Source organism: Podarcis melisellensis (assembly GCF_964234715.1).
Source record: "Podarcis melisellensis genome assembly, chromosome: 4".
In the NCBI taxonomy this organism is placed as follows: Eukaryota; Metazoa; Chordata; class Lepidosauria; order Squamata; family Lacertidae; genus Podarcis; species Podarcis melisellensis.
In genome coordinates, this window is record NC_138531.1 from 82,547,051 (window position 1) to 82,565,619 (window position 18,569).

The 18,569-nt window shown below is 43.0% G+C and overlaps 1 protein-coding gene and 1 long non-coding RNA gene across 3 annotated transcripts in view; one reads left to right on the top strand and one right to left on the bottom strand.

Moving 5' to 3' along the window:
• DDX10 (DEAD-box helicase 10) overlaps positions 1-18,569 on the bottom strand; it is a 153,763-nt gene that overhangs the window by 27,784 nt on the left and 107,410 nt on the right. The gene's annotated exons all lie outside the window — the stretch shown is intronic.
• Positions 7,464-9,469, top strand: LOC309369413. Of its 2 annotated transcripts, XR_014168109.1 has the most exons (3): positions 7,469-7,531; positions 7,940-8,081; positions 8,988-9,469. It is a non-coding gene; the product is annotated as an uncharacterized lncRNA (long non-coding RNA). The 2 variants fall into 2 exon arrangements; XR_014168108.1 differs by lacking the exon at positions 7,940-8,081 and having other exon boundaries at positions 7,464-7,531.

Sequence of the window (18,569 nt, forward strand, 5' to 3'; positions counted from 1 at the left end):
ACAGGAAACTGTTAGTACCAATTTTATCTGTAACAATTGCCAGAATTACAAAAACATTATTATTCTAGCACGGAAACAAAACCCTCAAGTTGACACACGGTATCATTTATGCATTGTGAATCTACTGGGAGCTACTTTACAAATATTTTTATGCTTTTGCCAAAGGTGACACAAAGCCATACTATTTCAGCAGAAGCCCAGCAGAAGTTCAAAGTACACAAGTGGAGGGTGATATACCTTAGTCCAGGGGACCAAATCAAGGCCTAGCCTGCCTGTACCATTAGACAACCATAATTTTATTTTATGTTGTGTTTGTGTGTGTAGAGGACAGCCCTGTGCAGGAGACAGATGGTCGGCTGTTATTGTACAATGCCTTGAGTCTTCCACAGGCAGAAAGGCAATAAATAAGCTTTGTAAGTAAGTAAGTAAGTAAATAATACACAGAGTGAAACACGGAGAGTAATTCTGGTAGGTCAATTTGTATCATTGTTGTCTGGCCATATTAAATGGATTGGTTTAACTGAAACGCTTGACATAACTGAAGGCTCTGTGTAGATTTCCGATAATGAAACAAAATTGGCAGATGGAGAAAACAGCCCCGAACTTCGCTTCATGAGAGGAAATTTTTCAGTTAGCATTGAGTCACAGTGAACATACAAGTTTTTTGGTTTCCACATGCAACTCGGAGACATAAACCTCTTAAGGAGGGCCCAAATTTCTGTGTTGAGCAGAGAAAGAGACCTAATAAAGATGTGCCTTTTCTCTGACATGTGCTGAGTGAAGCCATTGTTGTTGTGTTTTTTTTAAAAAAAACATTATTAAGGTACATACATCATAAATTATGTACAGTCATACCTTGGATCCCAAACGCCTTGCAAGTCTAACATTTTGGCTCCCGGACACCGCAAATTCAAAAGTGAGTGTTCCGGTTTGTGAACGTTCTTTGGAACCCAAATGTCTGATGTGTGGACAGACTTCCGGAACGGATTCCGTTCAACTTCCGAGGTTCCACTGTGCTACATTTTGCATCGTTCAGTTGCAATTCCCTCAATAAACCCTGGGGTCTTTATAAGTTCTGATTCCATCTGTATATTGATTTCCATGAAATCTGAACCCCCGAAGGCTTGGAAACATGACCACTCAAAGTAATATCCAACCCACGGCTCCAACAAACACTACAATGATTTTTTTTATATGCTATTAGAGCTGCATCCAGGGCCGTCTTAACCGTTGGTGCTAGGGGTGCACGGCACCTGGGCGCCAGGCTCTCAGGAGTGCCAGGCCGAGAGTCCAGGGCCAAGCGTTGGAGTCTGGGAAAGAGCCGCCGACAGCCAAGCGGAGCAGAGCTCATCGGCGCGCCGCAGGCTCTTCTGCTGCAAGCAGCTCTTCCCCAGACTCCCAACTCGTGCCAAGCCACCCGCAGCAGAAGAGCCCGTGGCACTCCAATGGGCTCTGCTCTGCTCTGCTCTGCTTGGCTGTCAGCTCTTGCCCCAGCTGCATGGCGGCTAACTGTTTCAGTGCCGCGCCTGGAGTACCGTGTAACGTTGTGGGCGCTGCGCGACACATCCTGTTGCATGCGCCGAGCTGTGGGTTCCTTTGCTGGCTTTTCTGCTGTCGGCGCACGCTCCCAGCACCGCCCAACATGGGGTGCCAGCGCAGAATGACGGGGAATGCAAGCGGCAGCGGAGGAAACATCTCCAGATGGGATCCGTCGCGCACCGACAGTGCCTACAGCAGCAACAAATCCGGCCGAATATGAGCACGCGGATACTGTCTGGAGATCTTTCCTCCACTGCTGCTTGCATTCCCCGTTGTTCCCCGGGCACTGCGCGCACAGCCGAAACAGTTAGCCACCATGCAGCAGGGGGTAGGCAGTGGGCAGGCAGCACGGCGACTGTGCCACCCGACATTTTGTCTCCCCCCAACATGGAAGCCACACCCAGCTTCATACGCCCCTGTGGGGGGGCGCTGGCACCCCTATTGGTTGGCGCTGTGAGTCCCTGCATCCCGCAAAAGGTCAACAACTCCCCCCCCCCCAGGTTGACACCTCTGGGCAACCTAGGGGCGCCGGGCGGATCTTTGCACCCCGGAGCTGCATCTGCTTAAAACGGCCCTGGCTGTACCATTTCACAATGTTTGCAGTTTGCTTAAAAGGTGAATTGCTGAGGGAGGGCATGAAATGCAGAGGAAATCTTAGCTGTCTTTGTGAACAATGTCATTTTCATTCATATATATATATATATATATATATGCAATATAAAAGCTAGAATAAGGAAATCCCATGTGAGAGAAATCCCATCTATTTGAATGGAATCTATTTTCATACCATTATGCTTAGATTTACATCCTCAATCTAATCATTTCTGTCCTAATTAGGCTTGCTCATAGATAGCTAAGAAGCATTTATTTCTTCTTAGTTTTTTCTTTTTTTGCAGCTGTGAAATGGGTCTTCATCCTTTCACTAAAATTTGAAAGATGTGATAGATCGCTCCATACCCATGCTTCAGCATCAAACAGCTGTTTAGAAATAACAGAAGATATAAGAATCAATGGGGGAAACTCAACCATACTTCTGTGGGTCAACTGTAAGCTGGAATGAATAAACTTGCCTGGTGCAGGTCACTTTGACACACTAAATCAGAGCTTTCCAAACTTTTCATGCTGATGACACACTTTTTAGACATGCATCATTTCGTGACACAGTAATGCAGTTTTACTAGCAAACCAGAGGTAGAACTAAGCTGTTTCCAGCCCCAGGAGCAGTGCGGGGAGCATTTGCGCGGCATACCTACACACTGCAGCCGACACTCTAACGTGTCGTGACACACAGTTTGGAAAGCTCTGCAGTAAATCATCAGTAATTCAAGGAGAAGAGAAACAGATTCAATAAGAACAGTGAGATGCGTGACTGTTCTGGTACACGTGAACGTACTGAACACACGTACAATGGGCACAAATAAAGATTTGCAGACCTAATAAGCAAAGCAGCTGGTCATGTTTACTGAACATCACCAGCACCAAACTTTATTAACCGTGCCACACTCTTCCTTAGAGGTTTCGCAAAACAGAAATGTATGTTGGTAAAAGCACTGCCAGGCATCACCTCTCCCATTCTGCAAAGCCCAAAGTTCTCAAGGACCCAGTGACATTGAAAACTGTAATGTGTGGATTAATCACGTCAGAGATTCAGCCCTAGCTTCCTAGGGACGGGTTCCCCCAATAACCACTGTTCATTTTTCAAGCACCATCAACATGCTATAGCAATTGATGTGAACACAACCTTCCACCTGTAGCACCATTTTGGGACTTGTGAAATAGGAGTCTGTAGCACATGTATATATGGGAAGACTTCATATTGTCCTCCCATTAAAAAAATTATCTCTCCGCGCACCCCCTCCCCCATCCAGTCACTTAGCAGATAAAATGCAAGCCTGGGGCGGAACGAGAGAGACACCTTATAGTTCAACTAGGCTATTAGTTGGTTTGATGTAGCAGACAGGAGTTACGTCAGTATAGAGGTGAGAATTGCCTTTCCGCTCCATTCCTTCCTTCCCATTTCATTGTCGATAGCACGCAACTCAAACATTGTAATTAAACCCACAGAAGTTGGTCTAGTAAAAAGTTGCTATCACATTAGCTATACTTTTCTTCATGAACAGCAAAACATTAAAGCCAAACACAGCACATTTTTAAAAGGTTTCTGAATAGATTTTATGAGCAGTAACATTTGTAATTGGACAGACTGTCTGAGTTTTTGCTGGATAGTTTTTTTGTGTTTTTTTTTTAAATCACAATGCAGTCATCAGCAGAGTAGCCAACACTGTCTGGCTAGCTACCAACATCCAGATTTTAATATGAATGGTTTATGACTCAGCTACACTGGCTAATTGTTTTATTTTTATATTTATTTTTAGACCTGCAGGATTATGCAAGATGGTGTATTTCACCCTTTATTAGTTACAGTAAAAAGTGACAAATATTAACAGCTTACACAATAGCAGTCTCCATTCATAACTTATCCTAATTTTCATACGGTGACATAGCCAGTATTGTGTAGCAATTACCTAGTCAGTCTAAGACTAGGAAAAGAGGTGGTCCAGACAAAGGACAAGATGGTGTGTGTGTGTGTGTGTGTGTGCACGCGCGTGTGTGCGTGCGTGCGTGCACACACACACACACACACACACAAATATCTATGTACAGAAATTGACCAGACTTGAAGTTAATCCTTATTTCAGCACTGGAGATATGATAGATCTTTCATTGCACTCAAGGGAGATTACCTCCTTAGCTTGGGGCAGGGTCAGGGACCCTCAAGTCTGAGGGACAAATGTGCCCCCTGTTAGTTTCTGTTCTCATCGCTGAGCAGCTGCTGGGAGTCACAGGACTCTGTTTACATTCCAGAGACCTTGCAGTCTCACGGGAAAGGGAGACGGGATGTGACGTTAGTGGTTTCCTGTTTCCTTTGTTCCTTTGTTCAGTTGCTCTCTGCTTTCATAGAGAGAGGATGTCTTTTCTGTTCTGCATAGTTTAGAAATAAAACTCTTTACAATGTAGCCAAACCTCTTGTCTCTTCCCTGTGCTGGGAACCCTGCTGGATAGAATGCGCTTGAGGCCTCATCAAAGGCTCAGGTCATTAAACACGTTGGAGGCGATTTCAAACGCTCGGCTCGGAGGAAGATGAGGCCTTATCGGCTTGGCCGAGAGAAGACTCCGACAGCCCCTCCAGGTCTATCTGGCCCTCACCACTTTTCCTGGATTACCATTCCTCTCCCCAGGCCGCATCCCTAGCTGGATCTGCTTCATACCCATTAGCTCTGTGGGGGTTGAAGGGAACTGGAGTCCAACAGTACCTGGAGAGCCATAGATTCCTCATGCCTGGCTTAGGTGATAAATCATGACCAAGTTGGATAGGAACATTGGGAGAGAATTATCTCTGGTTAAACATTGCATTAGTCTGTAACAGTGTTCATTTGTCTTTTTATCTCCTATACGCAGATAATAATCTTCTGTCAAATTTACTAGTTGGCTTATATGAAGAGATATCATGCCAAGAATTTTGAATTATTTTGATACTGTCTCAGACCATTCTAACATTTATACAGGTTTACATTTATCTTCTTAATTCCCTTTTGTATTCCTACCAAGATGGCTTTCAGAAACTTAATTCACCAGAAAGACTGACAGTCAAATGCAATTAGCAATGTGCAAGAATATGAAAAATATTAAGTGAAGGTTACTTAGAAAGGCAATGTTTAATTAATGGCACTGGGAATTGTCTTTCAAATGCATATGAAAAAATACAATATAGCATATTTTCCTGAGCAGACTTGGAACTATACGGCCTTTTCATGCATTCCTTATAAAGAAGTCATATCCCAGACCCTTTGAATCTTAGTTGATTAACTCTGCAGGGTGGACTTTGTTAGGACAAAACTGTTCTAAGCAGCACATTGCAAATAAAATAAAACAGATCTTTAAATCATTTTCAACCACCAACAGTACATGTACGCACAGAGAACCACCCAAACTCTGCCACCGCCATTAGGCCATATTTCTTTAATATTCTTGTTTTATGCCCCAAAACAACTTCAGTGGCAGCAGATCAACCTGGCGGGGAAGGGGGTTATAGCTCAATCCCTGTCATCTCTAGGAAATGCTGGGGAAAGTCTCTGCTGAAAACCCCGGAGATCTGCTGCTCATCAGTGTAGATCTTACTAAATTAGATGTAGCAATGGACTGACTTCATATAAGGCAGCTTCCTATACCCTTAAGGGCAATAAAGATGACACAGGACAGCATTCATTGCAGCTCTGTGTATCAAGAGGGAACTGGGCAGGTAAGAACCAGAAAAGCCAAAGTATTTACCGTATTTTCCGCTCTATAAGACACACTTTTTCTGAGCAGAGAGGGGGAGATTTTTTTCCCCTCCAAAAATTAAAGGGAAATGTGTGTGCGTCTTATGGAGTGAATGCAGGCTCCTTGGCTTCAGCGATAGCACTGCGAAGCCTCCAAAGCGCAGAGGGAACACTCCCTCCGTGCTCCAGAGGCTGCGGGTTCCTTTCGCTGAAGCCAGGAGAGCAAGAGGGATTGGTGTGCACCGATTCCTCTAGCTCTCCTGGCTTTGCTTCGCTGAATAGGCGCTGCACAGCTTTCCCTCTCTGCGCAGCGGCCCTTCAGCGAAGCGGGAGGAGAAATGGAAGGGGCTCCGTTTCTCCTGCCGCTTTGCTGAAGGGGCGCTGAGCAGAGAGGGGGAGGGTTTTTTTTCCTTGTCCCTCCCCCCCCCTAAAACAAGGTGCGTCCTATGGTCGGGTGCGTCCTATAGAGCGAAAATTACGGTATCTGCCTCAAACCATGAAGGGGGGTGAGAATCTCTGTCCAACCAATTTTATTCCATATATTTCACTTTTCCCTCCTTCATTTGAGGCTTTTTAAACAAAGGTTGGACGGGCATCTGTCAGGGATGTTGGACTGGATCAGCCTTTGTGTCCCTTCCAATGCTACAATTCTATGATACTCCATATGGCATATAATAATAATAATAATAATAATAATAATAATAATAATAATAATAATATTTATTGTCATTGCCCCCTCTCAGGGACAACGAAATTACTTGGCTGCTCCATCCACCCAGATAGGGCACTCCACTCAAAATCAGAACAACTATAAAAACACTAATTAAAACAATATAATATAATACAGCAAGGAAGATTAGATGACTTTCAAAGTCCAGGTTTCCCATTCAGGGCTGAGATCCATTCTATGAAATATCCATTCTATGAAAAGCAGCAGAAAAGGTTACAATAGTTTAAACTTGTAAAATATGTGTTAGTGAGTCATAGGCATCACCTGACAAAACTAAGTTCTACGCAAATACTTATTTTTAGTTTTGGGTAGCATTAGCAATTCCAAATCATGGAAACCGGGGAACTTTGCATTTTTATTTTTAGTTGTTTCCTATCATGGCGGTATGTGACTCTATTTAAGGATACTGCTCACCTCAAGGGAAGGTGCCTCCACCAAGCTGCATGCGTGTTATGTTGCTCGTGCACGTTGCCTTAGTGAACTTAGGAATACCAGAAAGGAGAAGTGTTCTCCTTGGCGACTCTCTCATCTTTTGTGTGGGATGATATTGTGAAAAGGTCTACCTATGTTGAGTGCTGAAAGAAAGACTCTATAAGGAAATTATTTGAAAGGCATCTCCTCTATATGTAAAAAAGAAAGCACTCAAAATATATATATTATGTGACAAAAAGGTGCAAGGGGGGCTGGTTTTAAGAATGAAACAACAGTGTAAGTAACACTCTATACAGCTAGTTCAGTGGTCACATTTGCACCACTGCTTAGGAACGATATTAAGAAGCATCAGTGGGAGATATTATTTTTGTCCTGGGCTGAGCATGTGCTCATCAGTACCTGTACAACAACAACAACAGGCAGTATTCAACTAAATGAATACTGCTACCGCCATTCCTGAACTTCTGGTGGTGGTGGAACTGCCAAGAGAGCTCCCTCTACTAATATTAGGGTAATCTTCACCTTCCTGAAGGTGCCCTTGGCTCTGACTGGTGGATCTCAGGATCCGATTGTTGTTGTTTTTTTAAAAGTAGATCCCGCAAGCCCAAAGTCTGCCTACTCGTGTTTTAGAATGCAGGAACCACCATGATGTGCTGAGTAGAGGCTCCTCCACAGAACGGTTAACACAGAATGTGTGCCCTGAATACAGAACATTTGAAGAGCCCCAGCCAAATTCAACAGGCCTTCCTCTGCCTGCATATCTTATTTTTATTTACGTGGCCCTGAGATGGAGATGACAGCAAAAGCTGCCAGCCAAACAGCCCACTGGGTGTGTGCGGGGGCTTAATTATTGTTGGGGTGATCAGTCTCAGAAAGAGCCAACTTAAGATCCAATTTCTCCAATCTAGAACTGATTCAGGTTTCAGCCACATATCATAAGCCAGAAGGCACCCCAGCTGCGTAAAATCTGCAGGCTTAGGAAGAGAGCAATCAAAAGCATATCTTCAGAGAGGAGAAATACAAAACATGCGAGTGACACATTATCTTTAGAAATTCTAATCGTAAGTCAAGAAAAACATGACAGGGCAGCAGAACTCTCCCATCTGTTCCCTCCTAAAAGGGCTGATGGGGGGATGTGAGGTAATTGAGTTTTGTAAGGTAGCGAGTCATCTACAAATTTAATATAACAACTGAGACTGTTCCATTCGGAAGCATATGGCTGTTTAATCAAAAACAAAAAAAGTTGTGACTCAAAGCAGTTTAGCTGCTTAGAAATGTATTTGAAGGAAACCAAACAGCCAGGGGTATTATGTTTCCAAATAAGCAGATGCCACTTTTCCATGGAAAAACAAATAGTACGTCAGTGAACTCTGCCATATATTCTGACTCCGAGGGAAAACCGGGGGGGGGGGGGGGGGGGAGGGTTCCCTGCTAAGATTCATTACCCTCCCCGGCAAAAAAGAAAAAAGAAAAATGATGGTGGAGGTTTGGATTACAGGTTACTGGTTGTAGACTGGCAGGTATTATGCTTTGGCCTACCCTCAAAATTTGTCTACTATTACTACTACCCAAATGCCTAGTGGTCAGTGTGTGGAAGATGGGCCTGTACATTGGGTTGTAGGCGTTTGTGGCAATTCCTTGTAGAATCTGGACCGGGGGTGGGGGGGACATATGACCAAAACAACTAATGTCAAGGGTGAACAGCAAAAATCACCCTCACTGCAAATGCCTCCCGTTTAAAAGACTCAGAAAGGGGTATTTAAAAATGAAAATTGTACGTTCCGCCCGCCCCCCCATCGCACAATCAACATTCATTACTGAGATAATGATACTGTGTGAGAGCTTTTAAAAAGAAACTTAATGTTCTTTATGGATTTCCATCTCAAAGAGCAGCTAAATGGTAAATCAATTGTATAAGCATGAGTTGACTCAGGCTACAATTAGTGATCATTCTTTCTTGTCTATAGGTGATCTGCTTTGCTGACACAACTTCAAACGGTCCTGCACAAACAACCAGTCATTTATGTCAAAGAAGCTCACAAGAGTACCCGTATTTAATGATGCTGCAGTACAGATATGCAAACAACTTCGCCATTCATAAGGAAAGGGCAGGAAGACCACTGAAAACAGAATGTGTTATATTAACAATGGAACACCCAGCAAAAAGCTCACAAACGGCAGAAAGAGGGGACAAGGACAGGCCTTACCTCAATACCACTTCATATTTCATGCTTACACCCATTACAGCTTAAGATGATTTACCTCTTTAAGGAGCTCTGCACCAAGCAGTGAGCACCACAGCCTTAGAAGAACATGTAAAAAATTATTCAGCTGTTTATACCAACTAGAAGAAGGGAGGCGATGGCTGGTTTTACTGCGTACTAATTAAAATATAACAGTTTCTTTTTTGTTACAAAAACACTGCTTTAAAAATTTGCCTTCATCACAATTTGTAGTTTATTAAGGAGTCATTTTATGCACCAGACACTGTTATTGGGGGGGGGGGAGCTCCCACCCCACTTTACAAGCTGAAGCAGGACAGTCTAGAAAGAGCTCGCCATATAATTCTGCTGATTGTATAGCTCACCTCTGAAAGGAAAGAATGTCTCAAGAAAAAGCATTATCGAGGGGGGGGGGAGGGAGAGAGAGAGAGAGAACACTGATGGATAGGACAAAAGAGGTCCAAAAACCAAAAAGGTTTTGGTGAGTGTTACATACTGTAGGTGAATTTGAAGTTTTGAGTAATAGGTTACAGTGCATACCTAACTGTAACTACTCAGAAGTAACTCCTACTGAATTCAGTGGGGCTTACTCCCAGGTAAGTGGTGTTAAGACTGCAACCTTAATAAATCTTCAACAAAATCTTCTCAGGGTTTTCCAAGTTCTGGTTCTCTTGTTCTATACTTAGGCACTAAACCGCTGTGATTAAACCACCAAGCAGTTGTGTACCAATTCTTGTGTACCAATTCTTCTTGAATGGGGCATAATGGTGAAGAAACGAGGGTGTTTTGCGCTTTCAAAATCTTTGAAACAACCCTAACATATTTCAAAAGGAGAAGCTTGAAGGTTCAGCAGCAAACCCTTCCAGCAGCTGGAATCTTAATGATCCTCACAGCCTCAATTAAATTGAATAATCGTTCCTAAAATAATTAACCAACACAGAGACAATGTTTTTCTGATTGCTGATTGTAACTATTATTATTTTTTCTGAGGCATCGATGATGGCATAGGGAGGCGTGCTGGCAGTAGGTCACGTAGAAATGTAAGCCACAAACAACTTTGGGGTAGGAGGGAAAAGAGCAGTAAGCAGAGTGTTCTGCTTTAAAACTTGAAGGCTCTTTGATCTACGAAACTGCTGAACACAGCCAAAGAAAAATAGCTAGAGAGGAGAGATAGTGAGGCTCATTCAAGGCGAGTTAATTCTCAAATCCTCTCTTGGACTTCACTGAAAGATTTAGAGCTCGGATTCTTAAAGGCTGCTAAATAAAGCTCCCCCAAACACGGCTTTGCTCAACAGCCACAGATCTGACCTGCAGCTGGAGAGAGCAGGGGAGAAGGGTCTTGCTCTTTCAAGGACAAGACCACTTGCAGCCCTTTTAATTGGGAGTACTGAACTATGGCAACCATCATGTTGTCTCCCAATTCTGTGTATATCATGGCAACCAGACTCACCAACAACCTACATGCATTCAGCTATCTGTGTAAACTAGGAATGGGAAATCTGTGCCTCTGTCACATCCCGCCCCCCAATGTTGCTGGACTCCCTCAGTACTTGACCAATGGCTATGTACTTGCTGTGGTTGATGCAAGTTGGGGGTCACAGGTCTCCCATCCTTGCAAACAGAATCTACATATGCATACACACATAGGATCAACTAGGACATTTCAATAGATGCTTGTTGGTCAGGGCTAGCAGCCATGATAATCACACCCACCCACATTAGTCATCTGAAATGGGCTAATGACAACTAGGACCACTCTCCCTTCGTAGATTTGCCTCAATTTTCTGGGGGCCGGTGTCATTAAGATAATCCCCCACCCCAAGCAAAATGGAAGATAATGGGTTTAGAGTTGTGGCATGGTGAGACTCCCCTTTTCTTCCAACTCTTTTTTCATAAAATAATAAAATAAAATCATTTTCAAAGCTACTGGATTTGTATCCAAAGTACTACTATTTCAATGCTTTGCCAAAGCAAGGATTTTTGCTTGCACAATGGAATGTTCTTCCCCTTTCCTTCCTTCAAATTTTCCAACCCTCTGGAGCAGATTTGGAGCGGGTGCAGGGCATGCACAAGGGTGTATGTGAACTGTCCTGTTGCACAAGTGGAAATCCTTGTACTGACAGGACATGCTGATACCATACACGACTGCCACTGTGGAGCTTTGGACACTATCATTATTTCTGGGTGCTAGAACCTTCCCATCCAAAACAATTTCAGAACATGAATTGTGAGCCCCTGGAGCAGAATCAAAATGGCTTCCCCCAGTTTTCCACCTGTAAACTGCTGGTGATCATTTTCACCCAATCTAACCTTCTTCCTATTCATTCCTTCGATCCTTGAGCAGAATTGGGTAGGGGCAGTGCAGACTATATCCAAACAGAACTTGTTATGATCAGGGAAGAAGATCTTACACCTTCCATGTGAGAGATGGACTACTACAAAGCAGTCCTGAAGGTTGGTAGCCAATGCTGGAAGCCTTTGACTTGGGAGTTTGATTTAACACACACATACACACAGTAGTTTCTCAGGCCAACGAGTACTGAAAATTTTTTAAAAACAGAAGCCACTTGAGACAGTTGCGTCCTCCTAAATTAATTAGATAACCAAACAAGAACCAGGAATATTGATTTGCATGGATAAACCGTGAACACTAAGTGGCAGGTAATAAATTAAGAAATGCTTTTGAAATGTAACAAAGAGCATGGGGGGAATAGTAACAGCTTGATGAAAAGGGACATAATAATATTTGAAAGACCTGGAATATAAGATTAGGTCACTCCATTCATATTCTACCAAATGAAAAAGGGGCTGAAGAAAGTCATTGTTTTCAGTGGAGAGAGCTGGTGTAGGATAATGGCTTGAGCTATGATTCAGAAAGTCCTTAGTTTAGAAATCACCGCTTCCATTAACTAATTCAACATCAAGCCTAACTCAGGCTCACACTTTCAATGAGAACTCCAATTACACAACACTAAGGTTTGGGCAACTAGCCAAACTTTACAGGTTGTTCTAAGGAATGCAACATGATAATGAATGCAAAATGCTTTGAATAAATGGAAGTGTTATATAAATGCTGAAAGTTTTTGAGCATCAGGGAGAAGCCCTATTGCATATCCGAGCAATATCAAAGAACCAAGCTAATTTTGATGTCAATTGTGTGAGTGCAATTAATGTGACTGGTTTTTTAACTTTCAATAGCAGCTGCAGGGGCAGAAAGGTTAAGCTTTCCCCTACCCTTTCTCCACTCCCATTCATCTTTATTGTGTTAAAAAGGTAAAGGTAAAGGTACCCCTGCCCGTACGGGCCAGTCTTGACAGACTCTGGGGTTGTGCGCCCATCTCACTTAAGAGGCCAGGGGCCAGCGCTGTCCGGAGACACTTCTGGGTCACATGGCCAGTGTGACATCGCTGCTCTGGCGAGCCAGAGCTGCACACGGAAACGCCGTTTACCTTCCCGCTGGTAAGCGGTCCCTATTTATCTACTTGCACCCGGAGGTGCTTTCGAACTGCTAGGTTGGCAGGCGCTGGGACCGAGCAGCGGGAGCGCACCCCGCAGCAGGGATTCGAACCGCCGACCTTTCGATCAGCAAGTCCTAGGCGCTGAGGCTTTAACCCACAGCGCCACCTGTGTCCCCTCTTTATTGTGTTGCCCTAATGCAATTTCCACAAATCTGTCCTCTTTCAAAAGGTATGATAACAGGACTGGGCCAACTTGATTTTTCCCCCAATATATTTTTGCATTTCTCCCTTGTGGTATATCATCACACACACCAAATAGGTAATGTGGAACATTTCAGAGTTATGAGCCTGAAAGGAAAATTTAAAGTCATGATCATTTATGAAGTCAATGCGGATTAAGCACAATTTTTTTATACACAGAGAGGCATAAAAATAGACTCTGAGATCTCTATTATTTCTCTTTGTTGGCTTGAACCTAATATAACTTTTCGCCTCCGGTTTCACACTGAGCTGGGATAATCTCTTTCCTTTTTATTATACCCACCAACTCTAATAAGACCGCCATGATTTGTATTCTGTGTGCAATGTTATCTTTCGTGATATGCAAAATTTCTGAAAGAAGTTCAAGATAAGGGCATGGATCCTAGCCCTAACTGTGCATGCTTTCCCAAATCACAGAGTGGTGATAAGCAGCCCTACAGAACCAACTATTCACAGAAGCCATTTCAAAAACATCTTGTAATGGTGTGGCGCTTTATGCCTAAATATGTTTTCATCCAGATAAGGATTCCTGGAAGCAGAAGACACTCTGCAGTCCACTAGGGTTGCAAAGAAAGGAAATGGTACCTAGGACACATTTTGGCTCTTAGGCAAGACTCCCTCACTGCTGCGAAATTGAAATTGCACTAAACTCGATTTAAGCCTGTCTGTGCCTAGTCTGCTGTTGGTGAAAATATAACAAAAGATGTGGTATGGACTCTGGGTTTCACATTGCTAGTAATGTTGTACAGACACACACTGCCTTGCTGAGTCGGACTGAAGTTGCATCTAGTCCACTATTCTGTCTTGAAGAATGGCCAGTCAGGAAGCCTGTTTGCTAGCACGAGGGAGCATTAATAACACAGCCTGCCGCTTCTCAAATCCCTCTTTAAAATGTAGGAAAGGGCCTGCTCTTTCCAATTGCAAAATAAAACACCACATCCCCATATTCTAATAGCATTTTATTTTCTAAAATGGCACCACCTATGCACAAGAGAAGGCTGGAGAGAACTCAAGGTTTGCAGAAGTTGTTGTTGTTATTCTAATTGCCCTTAAGGGGCAACCCCCCATTCCAATAACCTCAAACAACCCAAATGAAACACTGAACATGATCAGCAGCTATAGAATATTGACTGACTGTTGAGGCGGGGGGAAGAGGAACGGGAAACCAGTGGGAGGAACAGAATGGAATGGATTATCCTGAAGCAAGGGCACAGGCTGGCATTTTGAACAGGAGCACGCCGCACTGCATGATTTTGTTACAGGACCCACTAATAAGGTTGTAAACCGCTTTATATTTTTTCCTTAAAAATATGAAGTGGTGTAGAAATGAAATGAATATTAATAATTGTAATGGTAATAATCCAGACCCACAAAAACACACCCAACCTCAAGACTTATGGGCACTGTTTACAAGCAAAATACACTGCTGCTTTCACTGCTTTTTTAAAAAAAGTTGATAAATAAAAACAGCAAAATCCTGAGATCCTTTTCAATCGATTCTTTAGATAGTTCCTTCCTGATTTTGTCTTGTCAAGAATAACCAGTGAGCACTGAGGCATTGCCCTACTTGTGTAGCTTTTTAACCCACATACACCTCCATGAACCTTAAGACCCTTTTCAGAGGCCTTGCTCTATGTGCCCCCACCCAAGTGAGGTGAGACAGGTGGTTACAAAGGAGTGGTGATTATCAGTGGTGGCTTAAGAAATGCTCTCCTCAAAGAAGTTTGTTTCCTCCCTTCTTGATGGTCTTTTTGGCACCAGCTGAAGGCCATTTTACACTTGTGTTTCCAAACAAACCCTAGGCTTATTTTCTGTTTTAATCTGTTTTCAGATTTAAAACTTTATGCTTTCACTCATTTAGCATAGTTTTAAGCAGAGCTGCAAATTCTTTATCTCTCAATTAGGGAATTTTGCTATGTTGTTACATTTTTTTTTGTTTCAATTATTGTAGTTTTAAACACTGCATAAATGTTTATTTTTATTGTGTAAGCTGCCTATAGAATTTGATTGATGGACGGCCATGTAAACTTAAAAAATTATTCAAGCCTCCTTCCTTTGAAATTGTTCCAAATTAACAAATTACACAAAATGGGATGTGTGCCCACAACCTTATACAGCAGTGATTGCTTAATCATTTGCACTAACCAATGTTTTGTTGTTTGTGGATATTATTATTATTATTATTATTATTATTATTATTATTATTATTATTATTAATTCTTATTCTTATTATTTTTCTATACCACCCTTCATCCAAGGATCACAGGGCATTTTACAATATAAAAACACAAAAATGTGTAACATAGTAACAAACAAAACAATACCGCCCTCTGCTCCCCAGTTTAAAAGTTTAATTAGCCAAAGGCTTGAGAGAAGAGGATTTATTTATTTTTGCCTGGTGCCTAAAGATATGTAACAAAGGTTTAAAGTTCTGAGGTGCAAAGAGAAAACCTGTATTTTTGATTCAGCAGCAGCAGTTTCTTTTGTAATAGTCAGTGCTGGTTTTATAGCTTCTTTCCGGAGCGTTAAATATGAAAGCCCACATGGGACTCCTTGATCCTGACCCTGGGTGAACTTGTGAAAGTCTTCAGGCACTGGTGCTGAAACAAGACTGATTTCTGATGCAAGGATAAGCTCAAAAAGAATCCCTCGGGCTCCTGTCAGTTTGGGACTGCCTTCTCTACACATCACTGTTGGCTCCCCAGGAATCTCACAAGAATTTGACTCCTGGTTCCAAGCTGTCAAAATCTCTTGACTAGGGGCTGACCATTCTTGAGCTCTCTCTCTTTCACGCCTAACCAAAGATGGTGTTTTGGTGTTTTTTTAAGGCTCTGCAGGGAGTGGGAAACACCTCAAAAAACAACATGCCAGTCACTCCACCATGAACCACTGCTAAACAGTCTTTGTTAAGACAGAGGTAGGAATTGGGATCTGATCATGGCAAGGTAAAAAAGAAGTGCTTTTGAGGCATTTCTGGAACTTGGCCACAGTGAGGTCAACTTCCCAGCAAGTGTCCTGACCCCATTCCATCAACATTCCAACAGGAGAAAAAGAAATATAAACTGACAATATATAAATGATAAAAACTGACCTTGTAGGCTACACTCTTCGTCTACTGACGTCAGGCAGGTGCCTTCGCAGTTCAATACTCTGTTCAATGTGCGTTTATAACAAGCATATTGAGACACGCAGAAGTTACACGTGTTTTAACCTATGCATTATTTACTGTTCATTTTAATCAGTAATGGAATGGAATACCTGCTCTAACTGTCTTTTATCGATAATTTTAATGGGTTGTTTTTTAATACTGCTTGAAGGTTTTAGTAAAGGTTTTACTAAAATCAGATGGTATTTAAGTTATAATGAGAAAAATCTTAATAATGATTCATAAAGGAAACAGCTTATAAGAAGTAAATAAGGCCAGATACAGGATAATGGTTGTTTGTATTGTTGTATGTTATGCTCATTATATGTTATGTTCACGTTTAATGAGGGTGGAATTCTGTATGGGCGGGTTATGTTGTAAATAAAATTTCCAATAAAAATTTTAAAAATAAAATCATATAGTATATAAATACTAGGGAAAAATGGTGCTGACAGAAGATGCCCTATACGGCCTAGGGCACTCGTACCTACGGGACCGCCTCTCCTGGTATGCCCCACAGAGGAACTTACGGTCTTCAAATAAAAACACCTTGAAGGTCCCAAGCCACAGAGAGGTTAGGCTGGCCTCAACCAGAGCCAGGGCTTTTTCGGCTGCGGCTCCAACCTGGTGGAACGCTCTGTCACAAGAGACAAGGGCCCTCCAGGACTTGACATCTTTCCGCAGGGCCTGCAAGACAGAGCTGTTCCACCTGGCCTTTGGTCAGGGCGCAGCCTGACTCCCTCCTTTGGCAATCTTTACAAAACTTTAGTTTATGGTTGCCATCAATTTTGATTTTAATTCATTTTTATAATGTTTTATAATGTTGTACTGTTTTAGTGTTGTTAGCCGCCCTGAGCCCGGCTTCGGCTGGGGAGGGCGGGATATAAATAAAACTTATTATTATTATGCCAACAGAGGAACAGTTCCCAAAGAGAGGGTCATGAGAGGGAACCTTGTGCTCCTTCAGAAGTTGGTGAACAGCAACTCCCCATAATCCCTGACTGTCCATCATCCTAGCTAGGGCTGATGGGAGTTGTAGTTCAGCAACCCCTGGAGGCCACAGATTCCCGAACCCTGTGTGAGGTATTCAGGATGATCTGGGAGGGGGTGGGGAATCGCCTTAGGTCAATTTTTTTCAGGATTTCATGTTTCTCTCTACCTAATATTTTCTCAAAATGCTATTTATTTGTTTATAAAATATATTAATTGCCTTTCTGCCTGAAATGCACTTAATATACAAATGTCTTATGAAATATATATACCAGTACGGTATCGTGTAGTGGTTGGATCCAGATGAAGGATTCTCCAGCTGATCTCAGAGAGGTCCATATAAGAGATGTTCCCCAAACATTCTAGGCTCTGCCATTGCAGGGGGTTGGACTAGAGATCTCTTGGGTCCCTTCCAACTCTATGATGCTATGATTGTGGTCATAACCAAAATCTTGAAGTGATAGACTAATAGACTAAAGGCAGCTAATGCAGGTGAGCTAGGAACATATGAAACTGTATTCTACAGTCAGATCAATGGTCCATCTAGCTCACTACTGTCTATAACAGGGGTAGGCAAGGTTTACCTCGCCTGGGCCGGTTCACTCCAGTGGAGATCCCTCCGTGGGCCGGACTGCGTGCCCGCTCGTGATTTCCGACGTCTGTGTCTGCGCAGACACGATTTTCGGTGCCGCGGAAGCAGGCAGCTCGGTTCAGGGGCGGTTTGTGGGCCGGTTAATCGACCCCCATGGGTTGCTTGTGGCCCATGGGCCTTAGGTTGCCTATCCCTGGTCTATAAGAAGGGTAGGGAACCTCGAGCCCTTGGGCCAATCTTTGTCCATCAGGGGCTTCTAAGTTGGCCCATGAGGACAGTTTCCCATACACATCCACTTGCAACATCAGCTGATGGGCAAGAGGGTTAAATCAAAGCATCTTGCACCTGATGTCACTTGGTCAACAAGGCCGATCCTGATAAGAATCCGGTCCATCGAGTCAAGGACATTCCCCATCCGTGGTGTACACTAAATGTCAATAGCTCTTTGGGATTTCAGTCAAGAGCCTTTCCCAGTCCTACCTAGAGTTGCCAGAGATTAAATCTGGGACCTTTGCCCAGCAAACCATGTGATCTATGACCCTTCCCTAGCATAGGTTTTGAAGGCCCTCTGTGGCTGGTCCCTGTTACTATTCTGTACTACCTGAAGTGATTGAATTGGCAAGGTGAAGAGCAAATTCTATAAGTGTGGCCTTCTGTCCATTCCTGGTCAGCACAGAGAAACGTCTTGTTATAACCAGGCTTCAGTTCCTGACTGTGAGGACCCTGGGCTGGACAATAGAAACATATTTGAGATGTAGCGTATAGGACCAGTACCCACAACCCCAGACATGATTTGCACGTCATGCTGCAATATGATATTTCTGAAAGCTACATTTTAATAAAGAGTTGCTCATCACAACCAGTCTTTGTTTCTTGAAGAA